At 43.8% G+C, this 21,749-nt stretch overlaps 1 protein-coding gene across 6 annotated transcripts in view; it reads right to left on the reverse strand.

Moving 5' to 3' along the window:
* Positions 1–21,399, reverse strand: part of R3HDM2 (R3H domain containing 2) — a 199,947-nt gene extending 178,548 nt beyond the window's left edge. For 3 of the 6 annotated variants that reach the window (XM_081934637.1, XM_081934638.1, XM_081934633.1), the window contains exon 1: positions 19,233–19,954. The gene's annotated coding sequence lies outside the window, so the exon portion shown is untranslated. Of the gene's footprint in view, positions 1–19,232 lie in introns of all 6 variants that reach the window. The other 3 variants (XM_081934635.1, XM_081934639.1, XM_081934636.1) reach the window with 3 other exon arrangements.
* Positions 21,400–21,749: the final 350 nt, after the last annotated feature.

Below are 21,749 nucleotides of genomic sequence, written 5' to 3' on the forward strand. Positions count from 1 at the left end.
ATTGTGTTTTGAATTAAAATGAGGATAAAATAAAGCCCTACTGTACACTTTTTCCATTCTTGAACCAGTTCGTCTCTCTAAATTGTTCTGACAAGGGCTTCTTGGTTATTGAACAATGATTTTATCATCCAAATCAAATGTTCTAGAATGCCTATTTCTTTCAGATAGATCATGTTCACTATCACAGACTTCAGTTAATAAGCATAAATGCATATCCTTTTGAAATGCACATACTTGTGCCATGGCTCCATCAAACATTTGCAGTATCTCTTCCATTTCCGCATGAACAACCCATATTATACCTTGAGTATTTGCAAAGTAAAATGCCATGTATAAATTAAGTCAAATAAATACATATAGCAGTTAAATTACTTTAACCCTCCGGCTTGATAAACTTCCATCTTTTCTTGCTCTTCGGTTCTCTAATGAGTTATTAAAAAGGAAAAAAAAATCTGAAATGCAATACTGAATTCAAAGAAGTAGCAAAAGGAAAGTATCCTCTTTTAACTGTGTCAAATATTCAGAGAAGGCTATGGAATTGTTAAGAAAATGCTTACATGCTAATAACAAATAATTGTACATTTTGTTAAGGGAAGGATCAGTAGAAGCATTCAGCTAACAGATGAAGTCCCTATCAACACAAAAGTGGGGAGAGGGGAGGACCAAAGTCAGTCAATATTTGGCAGAGCTGCTAGGAAGAGTGGGGGGGGGGAATCTTCATGATTTTTAAATGATGCCTGAATTTCCAGTGAAGAATTCCAAGATATCATTCCTTTATGAAAATGAAATGATTTCTAAAGGTCAAAAGGCTCCTTCAAGATTCTCCATTACTGGAATTCCGTTCCACAACGGTTAAAGTAGACCAAGCAAATAACCTAAAATTAGCTCTGCTGCCAGCTGTGTTTTGTTTTGCAGTCGTGCACGTGCGTTCATCTCTTCCATTTGCGAAAACAGGGTATAGCCACAGATCTATGGTGCTGCTTTGTGAAATGAGGTAGGCGACACATTTTCCTACAGATAAAAGAGTCTGTAGAAACAACAGACAAACAAACAAACAAACAAACCAGAAACAACACCATAAACTCCTAATCAACAATGCAATACATCAAGGTATTTCTTCTTTTAGTCATAAAGATGAGAATTCTCATTAATTTCCCTTAACAGAAATAAGCCACATTCCGTCTTTGGCCATGTTGTCCAACTTCTGTTCTTTCTATCTCCCCCCCCCCCCCCCCACGCCCCCACGCAATCTAAAATTTCTGCTAGTCATGTGTTCTAACTGCAAATATGCAGAGAGCTGAAATAATAATATGGGATACAATCAAGAAGATAAAAGGACACTTGCACCAATTTAGATAGTTCCTTAAAGAAAAAAGCAATTTCCTTATTTCAGAAATCGATGTCAGCTGGAACAGCACCCAAATCTTCTTTAGTGCTAGCAACATCTCTTGAGGGAAATGGGTGGGTTGGAAAATGTCCCCCACACAGTCGAATATGTTGATTTGAAAACCTGATGAAGTAGGATTTGAATTTTTCTGGGAAAAGTGCTTTAGATTGGGGGGATTTTTAATAAATATATATTTTAATCTACAACATACAAGTTTTAGAGCAAGCACCATTTGGCGAATAATAATGGCTAAGCCAAATATCAAAGAAGAGCTCTCACTACACTTGTTGAAAAACAGAGTTCAATTTTACTTGTATTCCAGCTCCTTTTTTCCCAGAAAGGAAATACTTTCTTCTTCTAGAGCCCACTTATTTAGTTGAAGGTGCTGCCGAAATTCCACTTTAGTAGAATACATGCAAGATTGTGAAAGGCATTTGAAAATATTACTTTGCCAACTACATAGCCATGATTAAAACAACTCCCTCTGAACCATTAAAGCAGCCACATCCTTTACAAAGTGCACACAGCCATTTCAAAGCCTGCTTAGTCCAGGATGCCTCCACCTATATGCATATGCAAAACCACTTGCTTTTTTCAGCAGTCACAATGCAATCGGAGGCACAGGATTTTATCCTTAACATCAAAAAACTGTTCTTTGAATTTACCTTATTTTGTGGGATAGGAAGGTTAATTAGTAAGTTTAGTGCCACAATAGGGCTTTAAAATAGATCTTCAATAAATACTCCATCTCTCCTCCCATAATAAGATGACATGGACAGAAATAGAACTCAGAGTCATCACAAATTCTTAAGAGAGGTCACTATGTATTTTCACTCCTACAGATTTTGTTCAGTTCCCTCCCCTGAAGAGCTCACATTTTCTATTTTTAGATGCTTACATGGCCCCAATACATTTATATCCTAGTACATGAAGTTTTTAACATATTCATCCCCAGAATTATCCTGTGAGGTAGGGAAATTATTTTCTAGGTGACAATCTAACAGCTCATATTCTCAAATGTTACCCAATCCTAAATGTATTTATTTAGTAACTCCCAATGATTTCCCTGAAGTATTTTCAGAATTGAGCAAACTGCATGCATTTACTTGAAAGGGCGACCCAGGCACCAATAGAGGAGATTTGCAGGGCAGCTACTTGGACTTCCTTATCTCCGTTCGTTCGGAACTATAAATTGGACAAACTCGCTTCTGCGGAGGGGCCATTTGGGAGGCAAGTCCTACAGGGTATTTATACCAACGGAGAGACCCTGGACTCTTCAGCTTCCCGCCCTAGTGACATTTGGCTTGGGGATGTCCCATGCTTGAACTCTCCAAGCAGCATACAGGAAAATGACCATTGGCTTACCTGAAGGGTCGTTTTCTGTACGCTGCGAGGAGAGTCGAACCCCACCCTGGAGTCTTTCTCCGCTGTCGATTGGATGATCTTATGGACTACCTTTCAACGCGCACAGATCCACGCCTTCATTGAAAAATCTGGCAGTCAAGGCAACACGAGAGGCGTGGCTAAAGTTTCAATTCAGTCCTGGGCAGATTGGCTAAGTTTAACCCATGCTTGGACTCTCCTCGCAGCATATAGAAAACGACCCTTCAGATAAGCCAATGGTCATTTAGCGCAGTGGTTCCCAAAGTGGGCAGTACCGCCGCCTGAGGGGTGGTGGGATGACTTAGGGGGGTGCTAAGAGGCAAGGGGGTGGCAGGAGGGCGCTAAGAGGCAAGGAGGGGCGGTAGGGGGGCGCTAAGAGACAAGGGAGGTGGCAGAGGAGTGCTGGAGGTGTTCTGCTGTACTGTATTCCTGACTCGCCTAGCTTAGCGCGCAGGCGTGGAAGGGAATGCAATGGGACCAAAAGCGAGAGTCCTTCAATGTGCGGCTTGTGTGGAGGTGGCGGCTCAGTCTTGTCTCACCAGGAACCGGCGACACCACGCCTTTGGGAAGGCTCGGGTCTCGCATGCGCCTTCAACAGGTGGAAGGGCTGGGTTCTTCGTCGCGTGAGACTGGCAGTTAAAACTGCTCCTCCAGCTGCAGGGGGGGCGACCGTGAACCCCTAAACATAGCGATGGAGTTATCTTCCCCGCTTCTCACTGGCTTTGCACCCTTCCTTCTCCGCGGCCCGCTGAATGGGCACGTGGGTGAACAACTTCACAAGAGCCGAAAGTCCTATTCCACCTGACATGAGCGCACGAAGACCCTCAGTCGATCTGTCATGCTATGTAGAAACTGAGCTGCTGCCTCTGTAAAAAATTGCAGGGGAAGCTGAAATTTTGGAATGTGATTCTTAAGAGGAAGAGCGTCTACTCTGCTTTAGCTACTTTCTTATGTAAATAAGGATTGAATAGCGTACAAAAGAGGTTGTGGATTGTAATCCTTTCATGCTGGGGCAGGGCGTGATTTTGCAGCTACTTCATAGATGCATGTTTTTTTCTATAGGATTAGTATTGTTAATAGGATTCTTTTAAAAATCATCTGCATCAATAAACAATCTTAATCTTGCCCACTGCTGGAAATACTTCACAAAATGTATTTTAAATTAGTAATAATTTTTATAGCACTAGCTGCCTGGCTGATCTGCTGAAAGAGGGAGGCACGTTTTGTTCAGAATAGTTTGTGGAATTGAGACAAGTGGTTCTCAAGCATTGACACACCTATCAAAAGTAGCTTACAGTGCAGTTTAACATCATGTCCTGACTACATCCTTGTGTTTCCCCCCAAAATGAATTGTCATTGCCCTGATCTTATTCCCAGTAATGAGTGAAATATCTTTAATCGTTAGTTGTACTAGCTATAAAGTGGCATTTTCCTCATAAGTCCATATTATTTCAACCATAGCTACAAAGTGCAAATTAGTATTGCTTATTATCTGTTATTTTGAGATCAGCAACCTATTGTGGGGAACAAAAATGAATTTGGGAAGTGGCACATATCTCCAGTGTTGGGAGACACTGGCACATCTCTCCAGTGTTCACAAGACAGGTACCTCTTGCATTCCTGACAACAGCAGAGGTCCAGCAACACTTGGGTTTCTGGCTTTGTCAGACCTAAAGAACCATGAACAACACATGGACTTACTTCTGAACAGTTTCTTTATTGTTGCTCACCTACAATCTTACTAGACTACAGCAATTACCTGCAATAATTATAGATATAATCGCAGTCCTAATCGAAATCGAAATCGACTCCAGATTTCTGAACGTGGTGATTTAAGACTCCTGTTAAGTGACTTAAAACCAGACATTGGGAAACTGGTATCACTTCATCAAGCCCATCCATCACATTAAGAATTTACTGAACAGTGAAGTAGTTACTAAATTCTACTGAGTTTACTACTAGTTACTAAGGTTCTTGATAAATGACTATCAGAATTTGAAAACCTGGTATCAAGGGATCATGTTCAACAATTTTGTTAAATTAACATTAATTAAAAAGGTTTTTAAATTGGATTTTGAATAAATGTGCAATTGTTACAGTTTTGAATTTTACTGTTACTATCTTCCTTCCGTCGTGCAAACCGCCCAGTCACATGACCCACCCAGCCACGCCCACCAAGCCATGCCTCCAGAACCGGTAGTAAAAAAAAAAATTGAATTCCACCACTGGGTGGGGGGCACTGAGGATCAGTTTGTAGCACCAAGGGGCCGGTGGACTGAAAAAGTTTGGGAACCACTGATTTAGCGCATCTGACATACAGTACTGTGCAAAAGTTGTAGGCAGGCGTGAAAAAATGCTGTAAACAAAGAATGCTTTCAGAAATACAAATGATTGTTTATTTTTGTCAATTTTCAAAGTGCAAAGTGAGTGAACAAAAGAAAAATATAAATCAAATCAATATTTGATTTGACCACTTTGCCTTCAAAACAGCAGCAATTCTTCTAGGTACACTTGGACACAGTTTTTGAAGGAACTTGGTAGGTTGTTCCAAACATCTTGGAGAACTAACCACAGATCTTCTGTGGATGTAGCCTTTCTCACATCCTTCTGTCTCTTCATGTAATCCCAGACACACTCGATGATGTTGAGATCAGGGCTCTTTGGCGGCCATGCCATCACTTTTAGCACTTCTTGTTCTTCTTTACTCTGATGATAGTTCTTAATGACTTTGGCTGTATGCTTGGGGTCATTGTCCTGCTGCAGAATAAATTTGGGGCCTGACTAACTTTGAACTGCCAACCTGAATATAGACACCAGCAATATATCGTTTTCTTGTTGAGGATTCACAGAAAGAGTCATACATCTTGTTTTCATGCCTACGTAATGTTGTCCTATGTTTGAATTTGTAGCTTATGTGTTGTGGATGTCTATGCCTTAATCCTAGGATAAATGAACAAGGACAATAAGTTCTTTGCTATGGATAGGAAACAGTTGCTGGTTGACATTGCTCACCACTTCCTTCATTGGAATAGAAAGTATCAGGCACAAATAACAAGGAACATTTGTTGAGTTCAAAGCACAGTAGAGATTATTGGTGGTAGCGGCACTCCATGTAGAATGTGCAGTAATATGGTGTGGCACTCTTCTGGATTGCAGGACATAAGAGAGGGCAATGCATGCACGCAGCTAATGTCCGATGGTAGATGAAGAGACTTTGTGACCTTGGGATGCAGGTTGAAAGGACACAAAAGCGACTCAGAACGTCTGAAAGCTGCTATTCGCTTGATGTACCTACCTAGCGTGCGACAAACGTCAAGCATGTGCCATCTCTTTTCCCTCGGATTTTTGGGATGCAGACAGAAATCCGGAAGGACAACTTCCTGGGCCCGGTGAAACCAGGAGTTGATCTTGGGAATAAATGCCAGGCTTAGCCAAAGGACCACTCTGTCAGGATGTATCAGACATAAGTCCTCTTGAACCGACAGAGCTGCTAACTCCGAGATCCGTTGCGCAGACATGATGGCAATTAAGAAGACAGTCTTAAATGTCAGATGTTTCAGACTGGCAGAACGTAGAGGCTCAAAGGGCGTGGCTATCAGGACCCGTAACACGACCTCAAGTTCCCATGACAGGTACCTATAGACGACCAGTGGTCTCAGGTTGATGACACCCCACAGGAAACTACGGATAATGGGGTGACGGCCAAGTGACAAGTGACTGTCAGGCACAAGGATCATGGATAAGGCAGCCACCTGACACCTGAGGGTGTTAGGCGCCAGGCCCTAGTCCAGTCCATCCTGTAAATAGTCCAGAACTTGAGGGACAGTAGCTGCTGCCGGCATTACCTCATGCGTCGTGCACCATTTTTCAGGTGGCATCGTATATCTTGGTCGTGGCAGGTCTTCTGGATGCCTGAATGGTGTAGATGACTTTGGCGGAGAGTCTGCCCTTGCTCAGGAGGTCCCTCTCAGGTACCAGATAGCTAGTTGAAGCTACTGGGGCTCCAGATGTTGTAGAGCCCCCTGGCTGAGAGAAACCTCTTGCAGGGGAATTCGCCAAGGTGGATTGATAGACAGACTCACAAAATCGGCGAACCAGACCCCCCTGGGCGAGAAGGGAGTCATGAGCAGGACCTCTACTCCCTCCATCAGGATCTTCAGAATCACTCTGGGCAGGAGAGGCAATGGAGGAAATGCATAAAGAAGTCCCGGCAGCCAGGGGCAATGTAGGACATTGACCCCCTCCGCCTGCGGGTTGTAAAACCATGTGAAAAAACTGGGAAGGTGAGTGTTCTCCAGGGTGGTGAATAGATCAACTATCAGTCGGCCGAACCTCTGCGACAGACGATGGAACAGGTCCGGATGCAGGCGCCACTCCAAATGGTCAACCGTGGCCCTGCTCAGCCAATCCGTCTGGATGTTGTTCACCCCGGAGATGTCTCCACCTGAATTGAGCACAGGTGTCTTTCTGCCCACCTTCCCAGGGATTCAGCCTCCGCCATCAGATACCTGGATCGGGGTGCCCCCCTGGTGGTTTCTGTGTGTCTTGGACGCTACATTGTTTGTCAGGATCATCATGTGGTGCCCCTGGATGCTGCTCTGAAAATGAAGCAGAGCCAATCTCACCTCCCTCAACTCCAACCAGTTGATGCTGTGTGTCAACTTGGTTGCTGACCACCTGCCTTGTGCTATTTGGTTGTGGAAGTGAGCCCCCCAGCTGAAAATGCTGGCATCCATCGTAATAATGAGACAGTTTGGTTCTCTGAAGAAGGAGCCCTTTGCTAGGGCAGAAGTCATCCACCCTCCGAAAGACCGACGCACCCGAGGGACCGGAATCACCGCTGCTTTGTTTGGCCCGCTGGTGCAGTAAGAGATGCCATTGCAGCCATCGAGAGTGGAGCCTGGGCCAAGGCACAATGGACAGACAGGATATCTTCTTGCCCAACAGTTGGGATAACTGTACAATTGGGGCGTGTTGTGACTGGTGTACCTGTTGCACAAGGGTCCTGAGGCTTTTCATTCAGTCAGGAGACAGGGAGACCTGACACGCTACAGTGTCTATGATGGCGCCGAGGTGCTGCAACCTGGTGGTCAGCTCCAGATGGCTTTTTTCTAGGTTGACAGAGAACCCGTGGTCTCGGAGGATTTTCATCGCGTACTGCAGGTCTTGCTTTGCTTGCTGGCGGGACGATGACTGGATGAGAATGTCGTCCAGGTAGCATTGGAGCTGCACTGGACGCGATCTGAGGTAGGCTGCTAGCACCGCGAGGATTTTTGTGACAGTTCTGGGTGCCAATGACAGGCCGAATGGCAGAAACCTGTACAGAAAGTGCTGGCCTGCATAGAAGAACCTTAGAAATCTGCGGTGGGCCTTGCAGATAGGTACATGCAGGTAAGCCTTTTTCAGATCTATGGACGTTAGAAGGTCCCCTGGCCTGATACAGCCCAAGATGGATTGGAGGTACTGCATCTTGAACCTCTTGTACGCTATTTGATGGTTTAGATTTTTTAGATCTAATATGCCCCTCCATAGCCCCCCTCCCCAGTTCTTTGGAACAAGGAATAGAATGGAATAAAACCGTGTCCCATCGTGACCGGGTCGAACCAGTTCTATGGCCCTGATCTCCCTGAGGTGAAGGATCTCCTGTTCCATGAGAGCCTTTTTGACAAGGCAGGAGGGGGTTGGGCACTGGATGAAGTGATGAGGTGGAGGTGAAATGAATTCTAGTATCAGACCTATGTGAATCATTTGTAGAACCCAACTAGTCTGATGTGATGTGCTCCCATTGGGCATGGAACAGCTGAAGACCCCCTATGGGAGCCATCCGATGGTGGTCACTTGTACCGGTGGAAAGGTCTGCAGCCAGACCCCCCCCCCCGCGGAAAGTTCGCTTAGAGAAATTCTGCTGGCGGCCTCTGTCACAAAAGGACTGACGGTCATGAGACCTGTCAGCATTCTGGGAGTAGGGCATCTGGTAGCAGCCAGAGGTGGAGGGCTGGTCTGAGGCCCGAAAGGGCTGCTTCCTATAAAAGTTGGAACCCTTACGTTCAGATTTTTTGGTGACCGAAGGCATAACCTTCTTTTTGTCCTTATTCTCTATAAGGACTGGATCTAGTGCCTCCCCAAAAAGCTTATCCCCCTTTAACGGGGCGGAAGCAAGCTTCCACTTTGATCTCATGTCCACATTCCAATGTCTAAGCCATAAGAGGCGACAGATGGTGACATTGGAAGCTAAGGCCCTAGATGCAAACTTGGCGGCATTCAAGGTGGCATCCGCCGTGTATTCAGTAGCCGCAATAATCTTGTTGACATCCTGTCTGAGTCTGCTATCCATGGCCGGGAGTTTGGTAACTGTCTCAGCCAGAGGAGAGAGGCTCTGGAAAGGAAGGAAGCAGAGGCAGACGTCTTAATCACCCAAGCAGCCGCCTGATGAATTTTATGGCAGGCTTTCTCTGCTCTCTTGTCCTCTGCCTTGAGCCCCTCCAGTAGGTCAGGAGGAAGCACAGAGGAAGACGTGAGTGCAGCCACCGGCGCGTCCACAGGGGGCAGCTTCAGCAAGTCCTCCAGACTAGCATCCACCGTTTATAGTTTTCTGTCACTACCACTAGGAGTGGCAAGGGTACCCTGCTGTGCCCATTGTTGTGGTACGACGTTTAGGAATAATTTGGGAATGGGCACTACTTCCTGAGCCTGAACCGGTTCCTCGAACAGGCCCTCACTGAGGTTCGAGGGATTAGGAGCCGCCTGGTCCAGGGTGGCAGGGCCCAAATGGGTAGAGACCTTAGCCTTATTCAAGATAATCTTGAAATTAGTATGCGTGAATAAACCAGTGAAAGTGGTCTTATCTGGTACAGCAGATTCATTCCCTGAGAAGTGTGGCTCAGGGTTGGGCAGGATATCTTCCTCCCAGGCGGAATCCTCACTGTCCAGTGAGAAATGGGAAAAGGCAGGCTGTGGGGCCTGTGGAACCTCCTTGGGGGGAGCCGGGGCCAGAGAGTGGTGGGACTTGTGCGGGCACTTGGCCCATTCTCAATCCCCTGGGAGATGGCCCTGGCAATAATGTCCTGCACCTCAACAGAAAAATTGGGGGCCCGATCCTCCACAGGGCGACCCCTAATGGAAGGTTGATCCAGTGGGAATTGTGGGGCCAGATGGCTCGAGGGAGCTGGACCCTCCTCTCCCTCAGATAGCATGCCTGAGGGGAGAATGCCTGCCCTTCGCCTTCATTCTCAGAGATGGGAGGCCTTTGCCCTGGTCTAGCCTCAGGTGAGGAATCTCTGGGAGGGGACCGATTAGAAGCCTGGGTTTGCTGCTGGGCCTTGTGGAATTGTTTTTCCAAGGCCTTCTGGCGACGAAGGGCATCCTTATCGAGGCCTGGCCCTAGCTGCTTATCTTGCCAAGTGTAAGGCTTGCTTGCCTCTAGGGTCTCCCTGGCCGCTTTGCTAGCCTGTCTGGAAAGAATCCTGCAGGTAGAGGGGCTTGGCTGGCTAATATCCCCAGGGCCATGCTCCGCCATTTCAACGATCTTGGGGTGACTGGAAAGGAACTAGGGGCTCTTCACTCACCACCCTAGTGACCCTGGATCAATGCCCTAGCGCTCCCGAGGTGGAGGCACTGAAGGCGGCAGCCAGATGGACCTGGTGTAAGCTGAGGCCAATTGATCAGTGCGAGTCAATCACTCCCAGCACCAGCGCAGATGGAAAAGTCGCAAGCCTGACCACTGAGGCCAAGAGAATGCTTGAGACACAGAGAATCAATCCCAAGAGAGAGACCCCGCCAGAGGTCCAGACAAGCAGTCTGACGCGGCGATCTGCTGTGAGCTGGGCAAAAAGGCACTGGCAGGCAAGAAAAATGCAGGAAAAATGCAAAAACAAAATGGCAGCCATGCCGAAAATTGATCCAAAATGGAAGTAGTTAAAGAAGTAGTTAAAGAAGTCTGCCGAGGCTCCCCACCAGCAGCCAGCTCCTCCAAGTGAGCATGGACAGCAGCAACGAAAACCCCTGCCGAGAACATGATCGCACAGGCGACAAAAACAGCACGATCGCGTGGGCATTGGCACTGACCCCATGCTTCACCTGGCAGCTGCCTGCGACCTCCTTAGCGCCCAAGCGAGCCTAAGACACCGTGGTAACTGGGAATGGTGAGGGAGGACTAGAAACACAAACAAAAGCGCAATAAAAAAACTCTTCTCTTTGGAACTTTTGTTTAACTTGGAGAAGTGCGGCTGGAGGGGAGGGGGATTTCCCCCCCCCCTTGGACAAGCGGCTAGAAACAAAAGTGCTCGTAGCCCCAGGGAAGGAGGAGGGGGAGAGCCAAACCAATGAGGTCACACTCCAACTAAATGGATCTTCAGACTTAACCCTTTCAAGAAAATGTGATCTTTGGGAACTTTGAATCCTGAAAACTTTGTTGCCTCAGTTCTCGAAGTTGGCAGGGCAAGATGGCACACTTCCGTTGTCTTCATGAAAGCTGAACTTGACTCCATCTTTTAACTTCAGGCTTCCGGTCTTTGTCTCCGTGTTATTTGGATACTTCTCTTGTGGATTGTTTGCTTTTGAACTTTCTGGAGTGAAAAACGTCTGTTCCCTGCCAGGGTGATTAGAGAGTTCCCTTGTGCCTGGTCTCTCTACCCCCCCGAACTCCCTTGGCTGCTCTACCACTCTGACTGATTCTTCTCTATACTGACTGGACTCTTTATTACTAACAATGACATCTAAAAGACCACCTCCTGGAAAGTCCGGCTTTGCTGCCTCTGCCCCGACATCTGCAACCTCAAGTCCGAGCACGCAATCAACATTGACAGCTTTTAAACAAGTTAAAACTACGGACTTGGAGTTTCATCAAATGTTTCAACAAATTCTACAGGGACAAGAGGAAATTAAGAAACAGCTGAAGGAGATGAAAGAAGAAATTAGAGGGAACCAGGAAAAAATTGATAAGAACTCACAGAGATTGGATCACTTGGAGCAGGGGGCGGCTGAGATGAGGGGTGGTGGTGGAGGGCGTGCAAAAGGGAAACAAAGAGCTTGACACCCAACAAATGAAAATAGAGTTTGAGAGAATGTCCTTTTATCTTAGATTTCAGAATGTGATGGAGACTGATGATGAAAACATTAGGAACACCATGACAACTATCTTGGCTGAGTATACCCAGAAAGAAAAACAACAGATGGGATGGGAAATAGACCTGGTCTATAGAGTGAACTCCACATATGCTAGAACACACAATGTCCCCAGGGAGGTGCACATTAAATTTCTTAGGAAAAGCACAAGAGATGAAATTCTGAATATACAAAGGGGACAAGCCCTGACATACAAAGATAAGGAGATAACCATACTGAAACAGATCCCCAAGAAAGTGAGGGAGAAAAGAAAATATTATTCGCAATTGGCGAATAAATTATACCAGAAGGGGGTGTGGTTTCGTTGGTTGCTGCCTGAAGGTATGTTAATATTCTGGGAGGAGACAAGGGTCAGAATTAACACACCCATAGAGGCGCAGGCCTTTATGGAAAAAAATAAATTACGCCTAGAAAAACCAGAAGACATCCCAGTAGATACACAAGACATGGGAGGGGCCGGAGCACTGCCAACGGGGGGAGATGGGGCGACATCAAGAAAGCTCAGATCACACAAATAAGTAAGAAAATCCATATGATACAAATTGATTGAAATTATTTTTGAATTTACCACACTGACTATATGTTATTATGTAATATTTGAATGCTATGCAAATGTACACTATGAGTCTGGAGGGGGCGTATACCTACCGCAGTTTGCGGCTGCCACAATTTGTAACCTTCCCCATACCTTTTCCTTTTGCAAAACACCAAAAAACCAATAAAACTTTGTTTTAAAAAAACTCTTCTCACCGCTCCTGCTCTCTAGGGAAAGAATGGGAAGGAAAATCTTAAGGTAACAGCAAAAAAATGGAATTAGAGAGTCCAAGCAATCTGTAGGACCGAGAGAAAAATAAAACGCATCCACTGGGCTTTGACTGAATTGAAAAATCTGGCAGTCAAGGCAACACCAGAGGCGTGGCTAAAGTTTCAATTCAGTCCTGGGCAGATTGGCTGAGTTTAACCCATGCTTGGACTCTCCAAACAGCGTACAGGAAAATTTGAGATTTTCAAAACTGTGATCCAAGGAGTACTGGTACAAGGAGTACCATAGCATCCATTCAGGTTATCTATTAGAAAAATTGCTGAACAACTAAGAAATATATGTTCTTGGTTCTGTGCTTTATTATGACAAAGACTGATGATCCTTTTGACCAGATTATCAAACTAGCTAACAAGGCTAAAATCTAAATCTAAAATAGAAGTCATTTTCTGAGTATCATGTGTTGAAGAAAAGATAATTCAAGATGAAGAAAAGGAGCTGAGGTCTCTAATCTGACAAGACCACAACTGAAATAGTTTGCTAAAAAGGAAGGAGCGTTTGCTCTAAGAGTCCTTAAAAAGGGAACTTCCTCTAAAGGGGTGACTCAAAAAAACAAAAGAATGAAAGATAGGAAAGATGTATGAGCTACCAAAAACACATATGCTGCAACTTGAAAACCCCTACTACACCTTGAAACAAAAATTACCAATTAAAATGAACTGTGAGCAACATGCAACTTAGCAACATAAAAGCATACTTTAACTGTTTTTTTAATCTGAGGCACATAACTAAAAAGAATCACGATCCGCCTTTAAGGATACTTTTTGAGGATGACCCATATATTTTGCCCCAACAAATTACAACCATATTGCTGCCATGTGGGGCTTTGTAAACTTCAGTGCTTCTGAGTATGACTGAGGCAGGAACCCTAGTTGTAAAGGCCACTCTTGACAATAACGTCAAAAGGAAAGTGAAGCTAAAAGCAAACTACAGCTGGGGTGAGAACTATTCAGATGCTGCAGGTGTGAGAAAAGCCAATCACTTAGGAGAAGAATTCTCCAAAATCAAATTTTGGCAAGTTCTGCTGTAAAGAGAAAAGTACAGAATTGGCTAAAATGTTTAAATGCATTTGGATGACAGGTCATGCTATTCTCAACTCGAATAATACTCCTCTATTTACTAGAGGAAAATATCAAACTTTCACAAGTAGATCTGGAGGTAATGATATGATCAGACCAAAGCCACAAGGAAGTCTAATTGCTGATGGAGCAAGCACTTTAAGAAGTTCCTAATTTTACAGTGATACATAAAATTAGACACAGCAATGTAACAAAGATCATTGAAACTGCCGAAGTACAAATGAAGTTTTTATAAATGTGGTATTTTAGAATAAAGTGAACTTAGACGGAACAGAATGGATCACTTTAAATCAGATTCCTATGATGAAAATTGTTCAAATCATGACACCTTATTAAAGAACACAGGGGCAATGATACTCTGTAACAGGAATTTCAAACTTACAGCCCATTGGTCATGTGGCGGTTTCAAATAATTTATGTGGTCTGCACAACATACTGTACACACTGATGATGCTACCCAACAAGGATGGAAAAAACCACAGTTTAGATCTGTAGGATATGCTAAAGAAGCACCTCCAGACGAGGAATACCCTAGCTATGGTAGGAACCTGGCAGTGCTCTCTTGAAAAGGAGAAGGAACTACAGGTATGGAGAAAGAATAGAAATAATCAGAAAAAGATCTGTGCTCAGGAGGGAGCCAAAGATGAGTTGAGATGAGAGGAATAGAATAGAACAGAACAGAACTCTTATGAGATTGTATCATCCTGGGTCTTATCCCCCTCCTCTACAAAATATAGCTATATAGTCAGCAATAAAATTAACACTAGTATTCTGATTATTAAAACATATTGGCAGCTAAGCAGCCAAAATGAAATAGCTGATTTGCCACTCTGATTGATGGTAAAAGGTTGTGTGGCTGCTGTAAACTATTTGGATATTTAATAAATGTAGATGTGATGGCATACCACAATACTCTTCATTTTCGATTCATTAAACATTTTAGCATCAATGCATGAAAAGCTTTAGTTTTGCTGCCTTCAGTCTAACTAGTCTTCATATGGTAATTGTGACAAATACCTCTCCCAAAAGACATTGCTAAATAAATGCTTTGCTATAACCTAATTAAAAAATGGATCATATCTATTAGGATTTGTGGATATCCAGTATATGCACCTATTACAGAAAAAATGGGAGAAGTCACTGAAAAATTTTATGGCATATATAAGAAGAGCTAAACGCAATATCAAGGAAGGACACGGAATTATTAATGTATAATTGCAAAATGAAAGGGGCAGGAATGGAAAAAAAACTTGAAATACCAGAAGATTTGGGATGAATAGAATTGAATAGTGAAGAAGATAGATCAATAATATTTTGTAGAGAATTTATTGTTTATTACCAACATTTGCATTAAGCAATTTAAACATGGCCTTAAAACACGGCATCTTTGGAGACACAATGTTAACATCAAATTGACTACACAGTACAATCCAGTCAATTAAAACATTTTGAGGCTCAGATTATAGAGCAGATCATTAATTACTGACATTCAATATATAGGTTAAATTTAGAAAGTTAGAAAGCAAGTCAATAAGATTACACCTGAAAGAATTATGGACCAAATATAAGAGCAATATAAATACTTAATTTATGCAAAGGAAAATCTGAAAAACTATGGGAAGAGAAAAAAGTTGTTGTAAAAACCAACTTGGAAAAAATGTGCAGATGAAAAGATATAACTCATTTTCAAAGAAAAACTATCATGATAACCAAAGAAAACCAGAGAATAAGTCTTGGATAAGAAAAGCACAGGATGACAGACCACAAACTTCCAATATTAAGAAGGGACATAGAAGAAAACAAAACAAAACAGAAAGATGTATTACTAAGATCAGAGAAATCATAAGAAAATTTCCATTTAATACTCAAGGATTGTTGTCATTCTTATTATCTCTTCACAACAAGTGAAGAGCCTGTTGTCACAGCTGCCAGTTCTTTAGCCAGTGTTGGCCTTCATATCATTCTTCCCAAGAACATAGGATGTTGCAATAGTGTATTGGCATAACATATGTACAGATCCAAGCAGTGTGGTCTTTTGTAATTGATGTAAATTTTGCCAATGAGCAGATTTTCTAAGAGCCATCCACAATTCTTTGATATGACACCTAGTGTGCTGATAACCTGTGATAGGCAGATGTTACTAGGATGGGTGTTAAAGGTATTGTTGCAGGATGTAAGCTGTTCTAAGAAAAGCTGCCTTTTGCAATTGACTGTGATTTTGTTAATGCTAATGGTGTTGAAGTACTTCAGATGTTTTGGGACTGCACCCAAGGTGCCTATTACTACGGGTACTACCTTTGCTTATTATTAAGATTTAGATGGCAACAATGTAACCCTGGGAAACTAACATCAATCAAACCCATATTTTTTAAAAATACCAACAACTTCTCCACCAAACTAAAGACTAACAAATTTTAACTAGGCTCCTAGCAACGTCACAGCCTTTACACGTATGTTGGACTCAACTTACATCCTCACCCAGTACCTGAGGGCCATTAAGGCCTTCCAGAAGGCCAAAAGGAGTAGTGGGCTTTTGAACCTCGGAGAGAAGTTGTTTCATTGTAAAAGAGATGTAATGTGGGTGGGAAGAAAATTAGAAAAGCTATGCAGAACTGACATTGTTTACAAATAGTATTATAGATGAAAGAAACATTTGCAGGAAAAAAAGGACAGGTAATAGGTGAGGTGCTACAGGCATCATTACACTTGTCAAACAGAAAGGCATCAGAAGATGAAATATCCAATGAATTCTTTAAAGCTGCAGAAGATCATTAAAGTGGTAACAGCTCTATTATCAATAAATAAGGAACGAGGCTACTTAGAGACTGCAAAAAATTGGTGTGACACCAAAGCAGGAACATACAAAAGAATGTGCAAATTATTAAACTTAAAGCAGTAGTTTAAGATTTTACAAAGAACAATAAACATATAGAAAAAATGTCAAATAGGCAGGTTTTGCAATTGGCAAAATCAATAGTTGACCTAAGATATAACCAAAGGATATAAGAAAGATATTTATCTTTGCTTTATTGAATATATCAAGGCTTTTGATTCATAGCTCATACCAGAACTGAATATATTAAGGTTAATGAGTATGCCAGAACATCTGATTATTTTTCTGAGGATTTTTTTTACAACAAAAAGGAAACTATTGTTAAAATATATCTGCAAAACCATTTAGAGTAAGCCATACACACACACACACATATCTACACACACAAAATATATTGTCCCCATGTTTCACTTATATGAACATATAAAAATACTAGGATTGCAATATATGACAGAAAGCTAGAATCAAACAGATGCTGTGACAATAACTATTTGTGATATGCAGACTATAGCTTTGTTAATTGGAAAAATAACTAATTATAAAAGTAACTGAAAAGTAAAAATGTAACTTATTGTTATATATAAAAATGGTAATTTCAACTAATATATTTAGTGAGTTCACTGATTCTGAAAAAATGAAGATGCTGTATAGTTTTGAAACAGATTAACAGGAAGGAAAGCAATAACAAGCTTAGACAAGATCATGAGTACTATTACAACAAAAATCAAAATGATAAAAGCAATGGTGTTTTCAATGACAAGGCATGGCTGTGAATACTGGACAACACTGAAAAAGGATGAGAGAAAGAATATACACACCTTTGAATTATGGATTTGGAGTAATAATCCATAAGAGTATTATGGATTGTAGAAAGAACCAACAGTCTTTGACCAAATAAAGACTGACTGCTGCCTGAAAGGTATGATCAGCAAACAGAAACTCAAATGCTTTGAGCATGGCAGGTGAGCAAAAAAACAATAACTATGCCTAGTTAACTGAGGGAAATAGAAGGGAAAAATGACAAGGTAGATGAATGGAATCAAAGTTAAGTACAAAATTGTCCCCAGAAAAGCTACAAGTTATTACCAGAGACAAGTCAAAATGGCAAACATTTCTCCATGCAGTCAATAGGTACTAAGCCCAATTTACTGACTCCAAAACTAGCATACATTTTAAGGTCTGTTGATCTCAAAGGTTTTTAGTAGGTCTTGAACAAAAGACAACATCGAAAATGACTAACAATCACTCTTCTCTCCATCTTTTGTGGCTGCTGAGGGTTTGTTTGTTTGTTTGCCTTGGTTTCATCACTCCTAAAAAACCCCAATGTTTCCTTACTTCCTTATTTAAATATGCTCACCTCATCCCAAAGAGTTGCAAAAACACACACACATCTGTAAAAGTCCATCCACAAAACAGATTAAGGCTATCCATAAATTAAATCTCCCCACTTTTTTTAATAACTAAACTCTGAACTCCAACGGCCAGGTAAAAAAAAAAGAGATAATAAGTCTGTTTCCAAAATGTTAGACAGGCTCTGATTCTGAGAACTATTTTTTTAAAACTCTTGGACAGAATTCCAGGTTTGGGAATGTTCATGCCCTTTACAACAGGCATCATCATCATTTAAGGATCTTGGTTACCACTCAGAAGCTACTATATTCATCTCGGTAAAAACAGCAGCAAGCGAAAGCGCTTTCCCACCTCTGGACCCCCCCCCCAAGAATCATTGGGACCCCTATGGTTAAGAAATATCCCTTTTTACACAGCGCATCAAGCCTACCAATGAACCAAGATAGTAAAGCCTCTGCAAAATAAGGAAGGCCATGAATGCACCCAGCAACTATGAATCCCTAATATATACCCCAGCTCTAACAACACACACATGGCCTCTAACTGTTCCATCTGGCCCCAAACTTAAGACTCTCAAGCCAAACGCTGAATGGCAAGAGGGGGGGGCACCCTCCTTTAAACCAGGTTCAATAGCACTTCTTTTCTCCACCCCAGACAACATTGAGGGCTGGTTTCTGAAGGCCAGAAGAAACCACAGCTTCCTGCCATTCCTCACATTCAAGGATCCCCATAACTTTAACCTTAAACTGTCTACTGTTGACCTCACCCCATTCCTAAGAGGTCCGTAAAGGGGGCACGCATAAGCGCACCATCGTGCCTACCGTCCCTGTCCTACTATCCCCATTTATTCATCTCCATTTCATTCATACTCATGTTTATTCTTACACCTATTATCTTGTAAACGATTGACAAATCAAATAAATATAATAAAATAAAATAAAATAAAATAAAATAGAGTTACGTTGCAGACACCACCATTCCCCACTTCTTTGCTTGGGACCTGTTGCATCTTCGCTCTCTTCTCTCTCTCTCTCTCCCTCTCTCTCTCTCTCTCTCCCGGGGGGGGGGGAGACAATTCCTCCTCTTTCTCTCCCACCCCCACCCCCATATCCATCACCCCACCACCCTCAGCATGGGAAAAACACAAGAGAGGCTTGAACTCGTCCACCCGCTCCTTCCCACCCGAAAGGGTCCCCTTTCTGCATGGGGAAGGGGACCGAACTTTGCAACCCGAAGAGGCGAGACGGCGCCACTTACCTCCGGGGGTGGGAGGGAGGAAGGGAGGGAGGGGGAGGGAGGAGGAAGGAGGAGGGGGGAGAGCAGGGACCCCAGTCGTCCCCCCCCCTCGCCTTTCCGTCGCTGGCGTGTCCTCGTGCCCGCCGCTTTCCTCTTCTTCTTCGTCTTCTTCCTGCTCCCTCCTTCCCTCCCTCCCTCTTGGGCGGGGAGGAGGAGGAGGAGAGGTGGCGCCGCCGGCCGAGGGAACCTTGCTGTCCCCCCACCGCTTCCTCTGACGTGAGCGGTAGAGCGTAGGTAGAAGCCGCCGGAGGAGGAGGAGGAAGTTCTGGGCAGCAACAAGTGAGGGCAGCTGCAGCGGGGCTGAAGCGCCCGGCGAGAGAAAGCAGACGGGCCAACTCGGGGCGGAGCGACGGGCCGGGTGGAAGGATGGAAAGAAGGGGGGGGGAGGTTTACCCGCCGAGCCACCGAGGCTGGAGTTCCTAGAGAGTCCCACGGGCCGGAGAGCTAACCCGGAGGGGTTGGGGGGGAGAGGCAGGAGGGGTGGGCAGATCGGGGGCCTGGGTCCGTCCGTCCGGATGGATGGATGGATGGCTTGCGGACGGTGAAGGTGGAGCCGCCGAGGCCGCGGGGACGGAGAGCGGGAGGCAGGAAGGCCAAAAGAAAAGAAAGGGAGGGGGGAAATGGAGTTTTTTTTTTAAAGAGTGGGGGAGGAGGAAGAAGGGGGGAAGAAAAGAAAAGGGGAAAAAAAGAAACAGAAAAAAGGGGGGAAAGAAGCTGCCGGCCCCTCCCCCTGCCTGCGCGCGCGCGCCTTGCGTCACTCCCGCCCGACGCGGCGCAGGCGACGTAACCCTCGGCGCGCCCGTCACTCCGTCGCTTTGCTCGGCGTTGCCCTGGACAACGTCGCAAGGCGACGCGTCCCGCGCTAGTGGTCCCCCGGACTGTCCTTAAGTAGCGGAGCTTTAATGGAGGCCGTCAGGCCGAGTATGGTGCCGGAGCTCCCGGTTGGTCGGCTGGGGGACGGGACGAAACGTCCCTGAAACAGCTTCCCATCGGCTGGGGTCCTGCCGGATGTGTTGGCCTGCCAGCTCCCGCCAATGCCCTGCCGTGATGGCAGGGGAGCATGGAAACCTGTAGTCCACCATTTGAAGGATCCCGGGCTGAGGAAGACATTTTCTTTTAAAAATATATTTCTGAGGAAACGAGGTCAACGGTCAATCTCGATTCGAGGTCTGGGCCGCATTGGAAGCTCCAGTGGCTGGTCTGAGGGGGAATCGTACCTCAAAAACCCAGCTTTGTGCGGCTTGTTATTCTTGCCGCCTGCAGTTCGTCTCTCTACCGGAGGGAAAGGAAGGTGACACCATGCGGCTTCTTTCAGATTTAGACTACTACGGTACTCTTGGGCACTTAGGACTAAGCTTCCATTGGACTTAGCTGGAAATAAAGCCTTCCGAATCAAAGATTAAATAAGCATTTTGTGTTGAAGAGGCTGAACTATAATGAGAATTGCTTTGGATCACCTGCATATATATATATTTTTCTACAGAGTATTTTGCTGCCCCACTCCCCAGATGCTTTTTTTGTAAATGGCAAATTTTAGATTCAAGATACATGTATATATTTAAGAACTATGTAGGATGACCTTGGGGTGACTTTTAGGTTGATGCCTCACCAGTTCCTGGAAGTTCAGCACTTTCAAAGTTTGCCTCATCCCTTTTCATTAGAACTTAATTTAGAAGATGAAAGTATATTCATCTTACAGCACTTAAGTATGATGTAATTACAAAAGACAGACCAAGTTTATAGAGAAATAACTCTGAAATGGAAAGAAGATGCTGGTTATATATAATCTGGTTAATTAAATTTGGCATTTGGAACTGGCCATGTGTGGACCTATCCATATTTTTCTATGTATATCTTGTTTCAGAATTGTTCCAGAAGAAATCATGCCAAATGTGCTGCAATGTACACAGTGCACACCCCATTGCACAGACAGTTCCCTTGTGGAAGCAAAGGCCAGGAACATACGAGGGTGTCTTTAGTCATGTTAGACCACTATCCTAGTTTCATAATTAACAGTATTCCTTCATAATTGATGAAGGATATAAATTATAGTCTGTCCTGGCTAAAAATGCTGGAACCTGAACTGTAAAGCCTACTATATTTGAAGCATATCATTAACATATATGCAATTCTTCCTGGATAAATGCAGAACTATTTATGAGGGGTGGGATGGGGTGGGGGGAATTAAGTACAATCAAAATTAAACAATTGTTTGAAAAATATAAAAATTAAAACAAAGCTCATTTTGATAAGTAGAAAATCAGAAGGACAGTCCCACTTACTGGACTTGATATCCTAAAATGTCTTGGGAGAACAAAATTTCAAAACAATTGTTCTCAAGAAAATAGTTCCATAGTAGTATAGCCCTAGTCCTGACTGTCACTTATACTCTATGCTGTTACTACTGTGGCTGTCGCTACTATCATATACTCTTCACCTGATTTTAATGCATGTGTTGAATAGTATTAGGGAAGGAAT

Source organism: Natrix helvetica, assembly GCF_964273705.1.
Source record: "Natrix helvetica genome assembly, chromosome: 1".
NCBI lineage: Eukaryota > Metazoa > Chordata > Lepidosauria > Squamata > Natricidae > Natrix > Natrix helvetica.